The sequence below is a fragment of the Mytilus galloprovincialis genome, chromosome 1, assembly GCF_965363235.1.
Source record: "Mytilus galloprovincialis chromosome 1, xbMytGall1.hap1.1, whole genome shotgun sequence".
NCBI lineage: Eukaryota > Metazoa > Mollusca > Bivalvia > Mytilida > Mytilidae > Mytilus > Mytilus galloprovincialis.
Genome location: NC_134838.1, coordinates 93642198 through 93660571, shown reverse-complemented (window position 1 = coordinate 93660571; position 18374 = coordinate 93642198). Strand labels below are relative to the sequence as shown.

Here is an 18374-nt window from a genome sequence, read left to right as displayed (position 1 = left end):
CTATTAACAATACACCTTATCGCTAATCCCGGCTGACCTGGCCGCTTGAACTTTTGATGCATACAACAATCACTTTTCCATTTTGGCGTCAGATATTTTGATTTATGACGTAAAAATTTTAAGGGATTCAGCAATGGCGGACAAATAGCGATAAGGTGTATAGACAGGTATCCAATGTGTAAAACTCTGAATGAAATCTAAAAAAGAATTATTACCAAAGATCTACCATCAGTGCCAGTATTCTTATTGATAGAATACAGTATCATATATCTAAAGACAGCCACTGATAAGTTTTATGCCACTGATTCTTAAACTTGATTGTAATGTCAAAAAATATAATTAATCATTGAACTCTTTTTTTCAATATCAAACAAGTTCCACCTTTGCTCTGTATGTATATCAGATGCAACATATCCTTAGATTTATAGAAAAGAACCTATTCTAAATATCTCAATATGATTATCAATATCTTTAAATCATAAATATGTGGTCAGTTTCTAAATTCTAGTACTTAGAAATTTCAGTTGAATATCAGAGTGCAATTATACCTCAAAGTTGGTATTGCAACAAATTATCTTTCCTGATGAAAATGTCAATTGTGAAAAAACAATTTGAAGTGTATTGACCTTCTGTGTCCAGACATCCGGAGATGTTCATTCTATCTTCAAAGTTTTAATCTAAACCTGACAAGAAAGTAGTGGACATAACTTTGTAATTTGACTTTTACAATGTGACAACACCAATGCCCTGTCTTGGACAACAATAAATCTCTTCAAATATTTATAAGTCACACAAGATGCTATGCCTTTATTATTTTAAGGGTATTGCCAATAAACTTCACTTTGCTAGAATGAAGGAAAAAATTGATTATTATTGAAGACCGCTGGTCAGCTTGTGATTAAATTTGTTGTGCTTTATGATCACGCTAAATACGATGCTTTTCAATCATAATAAAACTAGAATTGATTTTTTTCTAAATTTGACATTGGCAGCTACGGCCAAGTCATGAAAAAATTGAATTGTTATTTCACATCATCGTGTATATAATCAAAACTGACCATGTGAAAAAATGCAATTTCACTGAAAATGACAACCTGTTTGTATTCGTTAGGATCCTTAATTTACCATACATGGCTAAAATCTTATCAGTGGTCAAATTTACACTTTTATTTGCAGACGCTTTTTTCAACATAGCAAATCAAAACCTATATATTCAAAGGCTAAAAACAAAAGCAATCTTCACGTCATTACACAAATGATTCAACATAGCTATAGTACAATGCAAGGACGCCTCCAGGTGCGAGAATTTCTCGTTTCATTGAAGACCTGTTGGTGACCTTCTGCTGTTGTCTGCTCTATGGTTGGGTTGTTGTCTCTTTGGCACATTCCTCATTTCCATTCTCAATTTTAAAGCTATTTTACAGGAGTTAACATTGAAAAGTAACCCTCTGTTTAATAGCCGTATCGTATATGCAACCTGGCCTTAACCCATGCAACTGACCAATGAAACCTATGAACAAGAGATGACTTAAAATTCATCATTAAGAACTCTTGTTTAATAGCTTCCTAATGTAAGCAGAAACTTTAAATCAAGAATATCTTGATAGGAAACCCAAGCAGTGGATTATCATATCAACGGAGCTTAATCATTTCAAATACAGAAGCATTGTACCAATTTTAATAGGTTAATTCCCTTATATGTGATAGATTATCAATTCACCAATATTAGTGATAGAGTTATCAATACATCAATCTACCAATATGTGATAGAGTATCAATCCATCAATCAACCAATATGTGATAGAGTATCAATCCATCAATCAACCAATATGTGATAGAGTATCAATCAACCAATATGTGATAGAGTATCAATCCACCAATATGTGAGAGTATCAATCCACCAATATGTGAGAGTATCAATCCACCAATATGTGATAAGAATATCAATCCACCAATATGTGATAAAAAAAGTATCAATCCACCAATATGTGATAGAATATTAGTTCACCAATATGTGATAGAGAAGAGTACCAATTCATCAATAAAATAATTGAGTATCAATCCACCAATGTGATAAGAATCTCAATCTACCATTACGTGAAAAAATTAGCAATCAACCAATTTGCAATAGAATATCAATTTACCAATATGTGATACACCAAAAATATCAAATAATAGGTGCACAGCTTCATGTCCTGGTGTAGAACAGTAACATTTTGGTGGAGTTCTGTCAAGTTTATTTCAAGGATCTTTAGTACAAATTGATATCTCAGAAATGGCTAAGTTAAAGTTTGGTATGGGAGACCCTCAAAAACAATGATCAACAAGAATGTGTCCAAAGTACACGGATGCCCCACTCGCACTATCATTTTCTATGTTTAAAGGACTGTGAAATTGGAATAAATTCTCTAATTTGGCATTAAAATTAGAATGATCTTATCAAAGGGAACATGTATACTAAGTTTCAAGTTGATTGGACTTCTACTTTATCAAAAACTACCTTGACCAAAAACTTTAACCTGAAATTTGCACTATCATTTTCTATGTTCAGTGAACCGTAAAATTGGGGTCAAAACTCTAATTTGGCATTTAAATTAGAAAGATCATATCATAGGGCACATGTATACTAAGTTTCAAGTTGATTGGACTTCAACTTCATCAAAAACTACCTTGACCAAAAACGTTAACCTGAAGCCAAAAACTTTAACCTGAAATTTGCACTATCATTTTCTATGTTCAGTGAACCGTAAAATTTGGGTCAAAACTCTAATTTGGCATTTAAATTAGAAAGATCATATCATAGGGCACATGTATACTAAGTTTCAAGTGGATTGGACTTCAACTTCATCAAAAACTACCTTGACCAAAAACTTTAACCTGAAGCCAAAAACTTTAACCTGAAATTTGCACTATCATTTTCTATGTTCAGTGAACCGTAAAATTGGGGTCAAAACTCTAATTTGGCATTTAAATTAGAAAGATCATATCATAGGGCACATGTATACTAAGTTTCAAGTTGATTGGACTTCAACTTCATCAAAAACTACCTTGACCAAAAACTTTAACCTGAAGCCAAAAACTTTAACCTGAAATTTGCACTATCATTTTCTATCAGTGAACCGTAAAATTGGGGTCAAAACTCTAATTTGGCATTAAAATTAGAAAGATCATATCATAGGGAACATGTGTACCAAGTTTGAAGTCGATTGGACTTCAACTTCATCAAAAACTACCTCGACCAAAAACTTTAACCTGAAGCGGGACAGACGGACGAACGGACGAACGGACGAACGAACGGACGAACGGACGCACAGACCAGAAAACATAATGCCCCTCTACTATCGTAGGTGGGGCATAAAAATGTGCACTTACTGAAATGTATATGACACCTGCTTTACTGATGATGATTAGATTTAATATTGAGAGAATTTAAGATAAAAGGCTCTATTACAAGTATCACCTAACAATCATTCATTAAAACATTAATGTAGTTGACCTATTGATCATGAGATGAACCCTGCAACACAGACACACATCTTACAATCATGTAATAGACCAAATATAGCTTTCATTTGGCTTATAATATCTGAGAAACAGACTAAACCTACCATGCACAAATGAATTCTTAAATTAGGTTAATGTCAGATCATGGAAGTTATATTTAAATATTACTTCCATGGTCAGATCAACCCTTCCAGAGAGAATCCAGGGGAATCACTGATCACTGAAGCATGACTGGAGTGGCTCCCCCTTAGGTTAGTCAGTGCCCTCCACCCCAACCCCAACCCAAGCTAATGATAAAATGTTATGAACCCTATTATGTGACTGTTCACCTTACAGCCATTCCATCTAGGGTTGAAGAAAACCTACAAGTAATTGGTAATAGAATCTGAGGAACAGATCTAACAAGGAAAACTCAATATTTACCAATGAACCATGAAAACAAGGTCAAGGTCAAATAAACCCTCACAGATGGCCATATTACACCTTACAATCATTCAATAATTATATACTATATATCAAATACATGTACAGTAAATTTATTTCTTGTAGTAAAATATTGTTGGGGGTCTGTTGTAATGTACAATATATTTAATACAGTGTATAATTCCTGGTTTCATTTTATATATTTACATCTTTTTGGCAGGAACAAATTCTGCATATTTACCTGTAGTCAACTTTCTATCAAGTAGATTTAAAATTGGGAGACAATTGCTAAACCCCCAGTCAAAGCCTACTGAAACCAAGTTTTAACATTAGAATACTGCCACTGTAGATCATTACCCTCACAATTCTAAAAAAAAAAATAGAGGTCAGATAAATCAAAGACAGGCAACTGGACACTTTTACATCAAGACATTCTGGAATTTTCAGGTTATCTATATTGTTAGGAAGTAAAAGTCCTATATAGATATATTCCAGAATGTGCATACCTGTAAACTATTTACTGATGGCTAATTTTCTATACAATAGTTCAGACAGATGAATCAACTGAATAATACACTAGAGGGTGAAATGAAAAATTTATGAGTTTTAAAATTAAATTATTTTGAGTACTGAATTCAATTATCTTAGGAAACTGTTTACCTGTTTTAAACTGCAGCCACCGGCAGAATGAGTGTAAATAGCATAAAACATTCAAACAATGTGTTAAAAATTGATATCATCATATTAATCATATTTATAACTTTTTTTTAAGTACATTTTTTATACTGCACAATTAATTCATCTCTTAGTACAAAGGGAAGAAATTTCTCCTCCAGTTTCTGACAAATAAGACAAACCATGGTGAAGTCCATACAACAGAATCAAATATGGATATTTCATCTGATTGATGATAATAAAATTTCACTCATTCACCAGGAAACATTTTAGTGAAGTAAGGTGCTAATCAAGCCAAGGTGATAATGTTAACTGAAAATTATTATAATACACAAAATCTAAAGGCTCTCAAGAGCCTGTATCCCTCACCTGACTTTTCTTGGGTTTTTGAAATTATATAAAAACAAGAATTTGTCCCCAGTACAGGGATGCCCCACTCGCACTATCATTTTCTATGTTCAGTGGACCCTGAAATTGGGGTCAAAACTCTTATTTGGCATTAAAATTAAAAAGATCATATCATAAAGAACATGTGTACTAAGTTTCAAGTTGATTGGACTTCAACTTCATCAGAAACTACCTTGACCAAAAACTTTTAACCTGAAGCGGGACGAACATACAGACCGATGAACGGACGTAGAGACCTGAAAACATAATGCCCCTTTACTATCGTAGGTGGGGCATAAAAAGATAAAATTTGGCTACAAAGTAACAACACTTGGCCAGCACCTCAAAAGGAAAGGAACAAACATGTTTGGTTTGATTCAATTCAGTGGTTTTTTTAAAGAAGAAATTTGTATGTACTTTCCATAGGGTCCTATGTTAAACTAAGTCCCCTTTTGGCTGCCATCTTGGATGATGGATCAGCTACAAAGTAACAACATTTGGTCAGCACCTCATAAGGAACATTCATGCTATGTTTTGTTTCATTCCGTTTAGTGGTTCTCTAAAAGAAGTCATTTGTATGCATTTCCCACCTCATAAGGAACATTCATGCTATGTTTGGTTTCATTCCATTCAGTGGTTCTCTAAAAGAAGTCATTTGCATGCATTTCCCATAGGGTCCTATGTTAAACTAAGTCCCCCGCTGGTGGCCATCTTGGATGATGGATTGGCTACAAAGTAACAACATTTGGTCAGCACCTCATAAGGAACATTCATGCTATGTTTTGTTTCATTCCGTTTAGTGGTTCTCTAAAAGAAGTCATTTGTATGCATTTCCCATAGGGTCCTATGTTAAACTAAGTCCCCCGCTGGTGGCCATCTTGGATGATGGATCGGCTACAAAGTAACAACACTTGGTCAGCACCTCATAAGGAACATTCATGCTATGTTTGGTTTCATTCCATTCAGTGGTTCTCTAAAAGAAGTCATTTGTATGCATTTCCCATAGGGTCCTATGTTAAACTAAATCCCCCGCTGGCGGCCATCTTGGATGATGGATCTGCTACAAAGTAACAACACTTGGTCAGCACATCATAAGGAAAATTCATGCTATGTTTGGTTTCATTCCATTCAGTGGTTCTCTAAAAGAAGTCATTTTTATGCATTTCCCATAGGGTCCTATGTTAAACTAAGTCATTGGCTGGCGGCCATCTTTCATGATGGATCTGCTACAAAGTAACAACACTTGGTCGGCACCTCATAAGAAACATTCATGCCATGTTTGGTTTTATACCATTCAGTGGTTCAAAATGTTAAAAGTTAACAACGACGATGAAGACGGACGACGGACAACAAGTGATGAGAAAAGCTCACATAGCCCTTCAGACCAGGTGTGCTAAAAAAGGTGTCAAATTAACTATCTTTAACATTTATTGATAACTAGTGTAATGAAAAGTAAAAATAAATGTGGAATGTGTCCATGGAACACAGATGATGCCCACACTTGTTTATCATATAAAGTAATAAAGGGACATAACTGAAAAACAGTAAAAAAGACGCTACCCAAATTTGTTCTTGATCTGTTTTTTGTAATAATAATAATTGTGTATGTTATGTTTCATAAAATTTGGTTAAGGCTAACTTAAGTTAGAGAACGGAAACGAAAAATTCACATTTTTTTCAATTGTGAAGGGGCATAACTCTAGAACAATAAGACTGACATCCCCAAAAATCAAATTTGATTTGTATTTTGTAGTTATAAGCATTGTGCATAGCATTTTGTTGAGGCAAACATAAGTTCAAGAACAAAACAAAAAATTCAGCAATTTTTCCACTTGAAAAGGGGCATAACTCTGGAACAGTTGAAGTGAAACCACTAAAAATTCAAAATTGATTGTACTCTGTAGTAATAAGCATTGCGTACAAGTTTCATAAAATTTGGTTGAGATAGAGATTGGAAACCAACTTTGGGACGTACAGAAGGACATAATGTACAGACTCACAGACATACATGAATGTTTCTTATGAGGTGCTGACCAAGGTCAAAACTGAATGCCCCCTCTGCTATGGTGGGGCATGACAAATAATGTTATTCAAGGTTATATTTAATTGATCTATACTAGTTAATGTTACATGCTGATAGTATAGATGTCTTTGAAATGTCTTAGTAGTGAGAGAATAGATATCATAATATTTAAGTGACTCGTGGATATGTCTGACTGATTATGATAGAATAATGTGTTGAATTACTTTGAAATCAGTCTTAGTACATGTATCACAAAACTTCACAATGATGAAATAACTTTGAAAATGAGATCAAGTTCAGATGTACTTTTAATCAGAGACATGTACTCCTAATAATGATTCTATAGAAATCTTAAAAATCTATCAAAATAAAAGGACATGACCAACTTTTAACAAACATACCACAACATGATAACATATGGGATATAACTTGATTATTACTGTACTTTTCTAGTACTGTTATATTTGATGATCTGCTTTCTCAATTTTATCTACTTCTGGATTATTATTTTTTTTTTGCAATTTTTTGGAATTGTTTTGACTTCGCACATTTGTTATTACTTTTTTCCTCTATTATTTTTCACAAAGATTATGTCATATTGTTTGTGAAGTATATAATAGAAACTACAGTTGATAAAAAAAAATAGTACAACACAATTAGTAAAAACTTTACATTGGAAAAAAGCGGTAGACAATAGAAAGAAAATGTGTTCTAAGCAGTGAACTACAACCATGTAATTTGTGCAGTTGATGTAGATTTCTTTTAACTGACAACTTTATTTGCATTTCTTTGACAGGTCTTTGTTCGTAAATTGTCTGTTTTATGTGGAAATCAGAGCGCTCTAATCTCCAACCAAAAATTGCTATTTCAGATTACTGATACATGCAAGACTGATGTAATTAAAAGGCATTTAAAAGCTTTGTTTTCTATTTCAAAAACTTAAAATACCATATAGTATTAGAAAATAATCCTAGCATATGTTTGGTAATCAGCCATCAAATAAAGAATTATCAAAATAGTGTAGGTTCCTTTCCTTAAATTTCAAGGACTAAAATGCTTAAATTGCCATTTTATTAGCATTTTATGAATTTTGAAACTTAACAGCAATTCTCAGAAGAACTGTAGTCATATAATTTTTCAAATCCTCATAATCTAAAATTTACAAAATGCCATATATGCATAAAACACAATTATTGAACAAAAACAATATAAAATTGCAGTCTCTAGCCCAATAATATGAATCGTATATTACAATTATATTCTTCTTAATGTCAACTTCAATCTTAGTCACCATATAATTTCTTCTAAGTTTGCAATAATTCTTCTGCAATTATGTAAAAGTTAAATACAGCTCCACAACTGATTAACTCCATAATTATAACCATTTGAAAAACATATCAGCAACTAGGATAATGGCCAAACTATGTCATTTTATTAAAAATCACAAAAAAATTGAATATCTGAAAGTACTGCTTTAATGCTTCAATATATATCAAATTTCTGGCTTTCTGTCAATTCAGCCATTAGACAACTAATCATTCTATAAAATTAAGGATATTAACTTTTGGGACAAATACAGGAAAATCAAACAAAAATATTTTTATGTCTGTTTTTGATTGCTGAAAATGTTTGATTTAAAAGTTCATTAATTTTCTGTCATAAACTCATTACAATTTAAGATCTTTTAGTTGGATTTCCATGGAAACTTATCATTAAGTTAAAATGCCAGACAATTTTGACATTTCTCAAATAAGTCAAGTCGATTGTTGACAACTATCCCACTCAATAGTCTCGGTCAAATATTTTTCTTAACAATTTGATTCGAAAAATTCCATGCTAAAACCCATTCTATTGAGAACTCTGTTACATACAAGTATGGTGCCAAAACCACTTATGGTTCTATTTCTCTATAACCAAGTTTTTTCAATCAAAATTAAATTGCTGCCTAATCAATCATCATATGAAATGTAGAAATGATTTTTTCGCCATCAAATCCTCTTTAACTGATAAAACCATTATTCCAAAAACACAAAATCATTTCTTGGGCCCTTGAGTCTTAAAAACCCTATCAAACAATACAAAAGCGGCTTTAAATCAAAAACACTTAAATTCTTGGATCTATAAAAACAAAAGGATTTTCAGAAACAATCATCCCATCCGCTATAACAGACTTAAAATTCCTGACCGGAATCGTAACGAAGTCATCAATGTGACGGACATATAAAAAAACCTTTCAAAGACCATGAATCAAAAAAGTGTTTCTACAGACAATATTATTTGAAGTATTTGCATGCAGACAAATCTCCAAAAGAAGCAGGAAATTCAAATATTGTGTCGTCTGCTAGGACCATTAAAACAATAAACATAAGTGACATGACTTGAGTCTTCCACTCTTTTATTCATCATCATTTAATGTTTTGTCAAATGCTTATGTTTTTTGGAAATTATTCAAACTCTTACATCTGGCTAGCACATTCTAACTTTCTTCACTACATTTTTATGTTGACGAAAAGACAAGAGAACATAGTAATGTTTTTTGATGTTTCAGCACTTATTTTAAGGCAACCGACTTCAATCTATTTTGTGTGTTTTAGTTAATTGTAACAGTTGTGTTGGGGACAAAAGTGTAATCAGGATGAAAAGTTAACAACTTTAATCTTTTTTGTGTGCTTAATTTGGTTGTAGCAGTTGTGTTTGGGACAAAAGAACAATTAAAAAGAGAAGTGAAAATTTTGTTTTCCAAATGAATAAAACATGTAAATGTCATACATTGCTTTCGAACAATCATGAGTTAGCATATATTATAAATCCATATGCTTGACCTTTTAAATAAATAGGACTAAACTGTTTACCTACAAATTTATTGAAATATCACTACCAGAGTTAAATTTTGGGGCCTTTTATAGCTGACTATGTGGTCATGCCTAATGGCTTTGCTTATTGTTATAGGTCGTACGGTGACCTATAGCTGTTAAGGATTTCTGTGTCATTAGGTCTCTTGAGGAGCCCATCTTATTTACTATATTTAACATAAAACTAACAGAATTTACTGTAGCATTGGGTAACCTTTACCTATTTTTCTTTCAAATGACATGTAGTTGCCATATCTGGAACTGGACCATTTAGTGAAACAGAATTATTCTGATTTCAAAGTTCTCCTCCCTACATTTCTTGATTTCTAGATACATTAAAGATTGCATATTTTGGCGTTAATATTGATTCACTTATAGGGTCTTTGCATCGGAACTAAACACATTTATTATTAATAAACCAGTTGTTGGCATGACTCGGGTTATGTTCTTCTCATATATGTTATGATGGTATGATAATAAACCCCTCACAGGGAGGATTGTGCCTGATATTCATATGATGGACATAATTTTTCAATCAGTTTTAATTCGTCCGGAAAGTCCGGACCTGGCATGTCAGTTAACTGCTAGTAGTCTGATGTTATTTATGTATTATTGTCATTTTGTTTATTTTCTTTGGTTACATCTTCTGACATCAGACTAAGACTTCTCTTGAACTGAATTTTAATGTGCGTATTGTTATGCGTTTACTTTTCTGCATTGGCTAGAGGTATAGGGGGAGGGTTGAGATCTCACAAACATGTTTAACCCCGCCGCATTTTTGCGCCTGTCCCAAGTCAGAAGCCTCTGGCCTTTGTTAGTCTTGTATTATTTTAACTTTTAGTTTGTTGTGTACAATTTGGAGTTTAGTATGGTGTTCATTATCACTGAACCAGTATATATTTGTTTAGGGGCCAGCTGAAGGACGCCCCCGGGTGCGAGAATTTCTCGTTGCATTGATGACCTGTTGGTGACCTTCTGCTGTTGTCTGCTCTATGGTCGGGTTGTTGTCTCTTTGGCACATTCCCCATTTCCATTCTCAATTTTAATGTTTAAACTTTATTTAGTAATAAAAACAGTTATCACGGCAGAATATAACTTCATAGATAAATGGACCATAATGTGATCTAAATAACAAATTATATATTTAACTCAATGCAATTCATTGAACCCTAAAATATAGGTCAGAATGACTATTATTACAGGATAATGTTATAGTTTTTAATGCAACAGTACACCAAGATATATGATTGTAGTCACTGAGTATCTGAAATCTCAGATCTGAATGACTTAAAAAGTAATTGAAGTCATATAAGTGGAAATAAAAAGGTCAGGGTGACCTACTTTAAGGGACAAAGAGTTTTCCTTACATTTATTCTGACTGCTGGTCACATAGAATAGGAATTCTGAACTGTGAAACAAAACTTAATCAAAGTTAATGAGACATTAAAGAGAGGTTAGCATGACCTTATTTTATATGAATGTTGTAAACTCCCCAAGAATGTTAACTCGGGTAATACATGTATGTTTGTAGGTCAATCTGTATCTTTATCTAAACTAAAGTAGAACTAATATCGAAGAAACTACATACTGCCAAGCACACTGGATCAGGTCTACTCAAATAGTCATTAGCATACCAAGACTGTGTCAAATCAGTGAAGTAAACTGATACAACTTTCATGACAGACCTTTACAGAAATAACCACAGCTTGAAATATTCTGTGAATTTTCTGTGTTGTTGGGTTACTGTCATATTGATGCAGATCCAAGATGTCCTATTATTGTATAGCAATATAATATTTCCAACAGAAGGTAACCAAAAGTTAGCGTGCAATAAATTCTAATATTGCACTAGTGCAATAAATCTTCAAAATTCAAGACGTCATCAACGACAAAATCTTAGTTTAAACCCTTTTTTACTTTCAAATATTATATTACTTTACAATAAAAGGGTTATTGCATGAATATTGGGGAATATTCCCTCGTATTCCCTTGTAGAACATATATTGCACTGGCAAGCTCATGCAACATAAAATTCTACTCGGGACAATATTCCCCAATATTCATGCAATAACCCTATATTATTCATAATTATCAAAAATGCTGAAAAACAACCTCTGATGTTAAAATGTTGTTTTATAAAATGGAAGTCCACTGTTCAAATGATATTTGACAATTGTCCTCTCAGTTGCAGCTGATAACAGTATAATGATGATAATTGTTTCACTATAAGAAAGATAAAAGCTTCTGAGTTCTGAGGTCCACTCATCCATGAAATATTACACTTAAATCAATAAATATTTAGTTCTGTCAAGCACTCAGTAAACAATTTAATGTAAATTATTCATTTTTAATCCTTAAAGTCATTAAAACTGCATAATAATGGCATATTTCATGGTCAAAAAATTTTCCAAAAAATATTTATTGAAAGTTTATTCTTTTGATTAAACTTAAAATTCAATTTTAACAGAAATCTAAATTAATTTCAATATTCTGATAAAGAACATCTGACAATTTCAATTTGCATTTTTTCAATTTATAACAAATTTTATTTATGATATTTTCTAATTCATCAATAATACAGATTGAAAACTAATTTTTGTAACAACTGCTTCTTAAGATACAACATTTGGTCCAAAACGTGCTAAAATTAAAGTTTTTAACAATGATCTTCAACAATCAATAGCTAAGAAAAGCTGTTTAAAACTATTGACAGATTTTGTGAACGTGAATGCTAACTTTAATCCTTTTATCCCATTAAAGGTGATTCAACTACTGCATCTAAATATATTAACACATTTATACATATTTATTTTATTTGTAAAAATAACATATTCACATCTCGAAATTACAATCAGCCTTGAAATGAGGGTAAAGAATTTTTATGATGATACTTGTCATATTTTTGGTCATTTTTCTTTGAAGGGAGTGACTAACGGCTTTTAAAAACATATTTTATGTTTAAAAGTTCGCAAGGATGAAAAAAATCATGGTGACAGTTTTAGCCCCAGGAATATAGATTTTGTTGACACTTGGGAAATCATTTTTAGTTTTTGACAATTTTTCGTACAATATTTTTTATTACATTTTTAGAGGCTTAACCATAAAATCAGTAAAAACAAAAGAGGTCACTGCATAATCATATGTGGTAGACAAAAATTTATTATTGACACTTAATGACCACTGTCCAGTGATGGTCATTTATGACATATTATGACCATTTGTTTTATGGAATAAAAAAATTCAGGTAGGTCATTTGTCATCTGATAATGGATTTTATTTGTGAAACATGACAAGTATTGTAACTTTATTTTCTTTTTACATTATAATATTCTTTAGAAATAAAAAGTGATTGTCTTTACAAAAGTTGTCATCACAAAAATATATAATGTATAACAAATAAATAAACATAAATATAAAAGCGTATTCTCATCTCTAAGTTTGTAATGACTTTATTGAAACATTAGTGAAGAATTCTAACATTGTTCAAAAGCTAAGTTTCAAGGGTTTAGCATTATACACTTATCTACTGGCTATGAGACCAATTGCACATTAATTGTCCCCCAAGACACCAACTATTCCCCAGTGTGAAGCAATCCTAAGCTACTCTACAAAAGCTTCAAATAGGCAAAATTACTAACCAACCATTTATCTCCAGACCTAATTAGGCTAATTTTACAAAGGTAATAATATGCAACTTGACTATCACATAAACTGTACAAATGTTTACTGCCACAAGACCTCATCAAGCAACCTTTAAAAAATTTCATAGGCAAACTGACAGGTAAAGTCAGGATATCATCAATAATTCATCTGGTAAAGTTTGGTAACATTCAGGCCCCCTTATTTTCGGAGAAGAAATTAAAAATAAATTAAGCTGGATGATGCACAAGACAACTATAGATGGCTCACACTTGGTGATGGCAAAGCTCATATGGTCCTATTGGTCCAGAATAGCTTCTTTTAAAAAAGAGTGTCATATTTCAGCAATAAGTAAACAAACAAGATAGACTGACAGCCACAGCTGTCACGGATAAAGCACAAATTACAGTGGCAACAATAAAAGAAAACAAGAAACTTTCACAACTACATTGAGAGGGATATCTAACAACAGGATAAACTGATTATTGAAAAGTGTTGTCAACAAATCTAGTTGTGTTCTGACTTCTAATTGAAGTGTTAGCTTACTCTAACCCCAAGTGAATAGTCCTATTAAATCCAATCAAAAGTAAATTTTGTCAAAATGCTTCCTACCTCTTGACTTAGTTTGCAATTTACATCAAGTCTTCGACAAACAATAGAACATTAAAACAAATTTACGATAAAAACCTCTTTGAAAATGGCATCATCGCTCTTGAAATATAAAATGTCAACAAACTGATTCTAACGTATTTCTGAAAACTACAAGATTTTGCAATTTTAATAAGTGTACCATTAATCTGAACTATTCACATTAAATCACTTTAGAAAAACAGGAAATATTATTGATTTTAATTCCTTCCAAGTCTGATTTTAGAAAAACAAAAAAAAACTTAATGAGTTGCCAAGAGCAACATCACTTGACCAAGAGACAGAATTTTTCAAATAACCTAACTAACAATATTAAAGATATTAAATAGAGAAATTAAATTTGACAGATAACTCAGAAAATTTCTTGCTAATCAATACATGGTCCATATGAAATTGACATCATTTGTGTTTATTTCAAATGAAAATATGAAAATATGATATTTTGATTCCAGAAATAAATTTCATAGCCTAAGAGGTTAAACAAAACAATGGAAAATAATGACAAAATTGCTATTGATTTTTCAACATAAAAACAGTCTTTATGACTTAAAATTAAAACAGTTGTTCTGGAAGCCAATAGATCAAAATTGGAAAATTTAAATTGCCTTATAGTTTATTTCAATACAAGTCAAGAGAAGTCTGGGTTCTTCAAAGGAGAAAAGTAAAAAAAGACAAAACATTTGATGCTTCAAGGAGTATGTAATGCTCACATAACGGCTTTGCTCAAAATTGACCAAGTCTGACTACCCATTATAAGTACTAGGTTTTCTCATGGTAGACATCAACAGGAGATGAAACCTTTAAAAGATAACAATTGTTGTTTCAGAGTTTTTTTAGTTCATGATCCCATGAAGTCTTGATGTCTTTTGTAAAATGACGTTCCACACTGGTGGCCATATTGAATGCTAGGGAGTCAATGAACAAAGAAATACGAGAGTTGATCATAAAAGCATCATTCTTGTAGAATTTAATAAAACTTGTTCTTACATGCCTTATCATTGACAATTGCACTTTTGTACACCTAAAACATGCACAATGATCCGATCAAAGCATGATTCCCCCCCCCCTCCCCCCCCCCATCCATGATAAAGCCTACTCTGGATTCAGAACCACATTTTTAATATTCCTCCAGTTGACTTATAAAAAAGAGTCTATCCAGAGTTCTGCTAGGTAAAACCTTTCACTTTTATTACATGCAAATAGAAACCAGAGATAAAGACCCTGATTGAAATGAAATCTTACAACTAACTATTTACCTTTTAAATATGCTAACTCCAAATTCTACGGTCAAGTTGTGCTGTCGTTGTCTTTTGACAGGTCCTGAAATAAAAATTCATGTCAAACTATAATATGCACAACCTATATCTTGTACAGAGATGTAAAAGACAACAAGAGAAAGCAAAAACAGTAATGGATTTGATATATTTTAAGAATGAAGCGTTAGATATATGAGATTGATTGATTGATATGTGCTGGCTTTAATATTGTCCAGTGGCATTAGAATGGGCAGCATTCCTTTTATGCCAATTACTGTTTGTCAGGAGTATCATTTTTGGCACAAACAGATCTCTCCCTTAGAATGATGGTTGGTCTCAAGGGGTCTTTAAAAATCAAGCTACAGCTCAGAAGAAATGATGTTTGTACAGGGAAGGGCTTGTCAGATTATACTAGGACTTAGGCAGACATGTTGTGAGAAGTTCATTTTGATTGAACTGATTTTTCAAAGCATTTTAAAACTAAATTAAAATATTGATTTTGCTATAAAACTTGATATAATTTCCTGTTATGACAATTATGAAAACTGAACAGATCTAATTAATTATGAGTAGGAGGAGGTGTTGGGTAAACATACCACAAGAATTTAATAGGATAGCAACACAACAATACAGAGTAACCAAAATGAAATCCAGTGGTCATCATTCAACAACTAACAGAACTGCAAACTTTGTAATTTTATTTAGTTGAGAATTAACAGAAATGAACAATGCCTAAGCACATAAAATCAACAAAGATTCCTTGAATTTTATTTTTTCACTAAAAACTACTTCTATATATCATACATGCTCTTTGCCAGAAAAATTTATGTCAGAAGGCAAACATCTTTCACAATGTCCCATCAGATATCCAATCCCTTCAAATGTTCCAAGGTCAACAGGGCAATTCATTCTTAATATGAAAATTGGAATAATCCTGTACTGACATTACCATTACCCATAATAAATCCCTTATACAAACAAACAGCTTCCTTGATTTTTCAACACCTAGACATTAAAAGCTATAATATTCCACTTCCTGTCTTAACCAATAAACCTATATTCTTCTGTCAAATTGCTCCAAATTTATTTAATTGAACATTAATACATTAATTTTAACCTTCAAAGTGCCTCATTAAAAACTGAATGCTTTGATTCCAACGTTTATATTATGGGATTATGCTTTGACCTTTATGCTTCAAATCAGTTAAAAGAAGCTGCCGACTTTCTGGCAATTTCAAGATTTAAAATCTTTAGAAATTTAATCAAAAGTTTCTTCTTTTAATTACAAATTTATGAAGTTTCAAGTTAATAAAAGAAAATAAAGTCTAAAAACATATGTAGATAATTATATGTAGATGAATTCAATTAATTTGTAGGGACATCAAAGGGTGCAATGGATTTGATACTTACACAAAGGTGTTAATTTCATTTCTGAACATATGTTTTAATGTTTCACCAATTCCCTGAAAGAGAAAATTAAAAATAAACATCATTACTGTGTTGAAGCAAAACAAATAACTTCAGAAATTTCATTAAATGAAAGTTTGGGATTTTGACAAGTCATCAAAGATAGGCAGCTTTAATGGTAGTTGGTACACTGGAAAACTAAATTATAAGACAAAATTTAATCTTTAAACTAATTATAAAATATAATAAATTGATGGCTTTATTTTTTCAAGTATTTTGTGTTGTTTTCAGATGCAGATCACACCACTATACATTGCAAAAATAGCACTGTGAGCCTAAAATGCATTGAAATATTTTGCATACTTCAATGAAAAATAATTGTTTTGACATACTTTTAGTCAAATCTGGGGACACTGTAAAAACCCTTTTCCTTTATTGCTAGTTCAAACCTTGCAGTTCAATTTTCTGTATCTTTTCACTTACTGGTAACATTTCAGGTCCACATCTTTTGGTGGTCCTTAATCTCTTCAATTTTGTAAAAAAACAAAAAAAAACACTGAAATTGTGATGACTGACATGAACTCTTAGTTACATTAGGTGAGACATGAAGGGTTAAAACTATAACAGTATCTTTGGAAATCAGACTATGTGACTGTCCCAAGTGACTGGAGACTGTAATTCATCATTGTTTTTTTTCGTTCATTTTTTGTCTTATCAGGCCCTTTTATAGCTCATATGCGGTATGAGCTTTGCTCATTGTTGAAGGCCGTACGGTGACCTATATTTGTTAATGTCTGTGTTATTTTGGTCTTTTGTGGATAGTTGTCTCATTGGCAATCATACCACATCTTCTTTTTTATATTTGTACTTAAACTAAGTCGTTAAGTTTTCTCGTTTGAATTGTTTTACAGTTGTCATTTCGGAGCCTTCATTGCAGACTATGCGGTATGGTCTTTGCTCATTGCTGAAGACCATACGGTGACCTACAGTTGTTAATTTCTGTGTCATTTGGTCTCTTGTGAAGAGTTGTCTCATTGGCAATCATAACAAAATCTTCTTAACAAGAACAATAAAAGTGACACTTCCCAAATTCATACTTGATCTTTGGTTTCATAACATTTGGTTCAGGCAAACTTCAGTTAGAGAACAGAATCAAACAAATTCAGCTATTTTTTCATTTGTAGAGGGAGATAACTATGAAACGGTATAAGTGATGCCACCAAAATTCAAACTTGATATGTGGTGTGGGGTAATGGGCATTGTGTATAAGTTTCATAAGATTTGGTTGAGGCAAACTAAATATATCTTAATATTCTTTCACTGATCAAATTGTGTTACCTATGGTTGCACTACAGTCTTGTATGTTAAATGATTGGGCACCTAATGCGGCATAAGACTAGGTTTTCAACCAATTAATAGATCGATTTGTGTTTAACAACTTATCAGCACACAAAGCTATAATGCAGCATTTAAAGGAACAAAACACAACAAATTGTACTGCATGAATCTTTAACAATCAAAGTTTTTTTATGAACATTATATTTTTATTTCATTTCCACA

General features: G+C 32.1%; 1 protein-coding gene across 2 annotated transcripts in view; it reads right to left on the bottom strand.

The window, feature by feature from the left end:
- Positions 1 to 18374, bottom strand: part of LOC143045189 (uncharacterized) — a 116104-nt gene that overhangs the window by 95771 nt on the left and 1959 nt on the right. The window contains exons 2-4 of one of the 2 annotated variants that reach the window (XM_076217549.1): positions 17298 to 17339; positions 16818 to 16870; positions 15408 to 15471 (exon numbers count right to left, since the gene is read on the bottom strand). The gene's annotated coding sequence lies outside the window, so the exon portion shown is untranslated. The remainder of the gene's footprint in view (positions 1 to 15407; positions 15472 to 16817; positions 16871 to 17297; positions 17340 to 18374) is intronic. The other variant, XM_076217540.1, reaches the window with a different exon arrangement.